General features: G+C 41.2%; 1 protein-coding gene across 1 annotated transcript in view; it reads left to right on the top strand.

Moving 5' to 3' along the window:
- Positions 1 to 536, top strand: part of LOC119419846 (rap1 GTPase-activating protein 2) — a 17,016-nt gene that overhangs the window by 10,977 nt on the left and 5,503 nt on the right. The gene's annotated exons all lie outside the window — the stretch shown is intronic.

The following is a 536-nucleotide window of genomic DNA, read 5'->3' as shown; positions in this document are numbered from 1 at the left end:
GCAGTGGTTTTAAAACTTGACTCAGCATGGTGCAGTGGTTTTAAAACTTGACTCAGCATGGTGCAGTGGTTTTAAAACATGACTCAGCATGGTGCAGTGGTTTGAAAACATGAATCAGCATGGTGCAGTGGTTTTAAATCATGACTCAGCGGTTTTAAATCATGACTCAGCATGGTGCAGTGATTTTAAAACGACTCAGCATGGTGCAGTGGTTTTAAAACATGACTCAGCATGGTGCAGTGGTTTTAAATCATGACTCAGCATGGTGCAGTGGTTTTAAATCATGACTCAGCATGGTGCAGTGGTTTTAAATCATGACTCAGCATGGTGCATTGGTTTTAAATCATGACTCAGCATGGTGCAGTAGTTTTGAATCATGACTCAGCATGGTGCAGTAGTTTTAAATCATGACTCAGCATGGTGCAGTGGTTTTAAAACATGACTCAGCATGGTGCAGTGGTTTTAAATCATGACTCAGCGGTTTTAAAACATGACTCAGCATGGTGCAGTGGTTTTAAATCATGACTCAGCATGGT

This window comes from Nematolebias whitei, chromosome 14 (genome assembly GCF_014905685.2).
Source record: "Nematolebias whitei isolate Nwh7 chromosome 14, NemWhi1, whole genome shotgun sequence".
Classification (NCBI taxonomy): Eukaryota; Metazoa; Chordata; class Actinopteri; order Cyprinodontiformes; family Rivulidae; genus Nematolebias; species Nematolebias whitei.
This window is presented reverse-complemented; position numbering and strand designations above follow the sequence as displayed.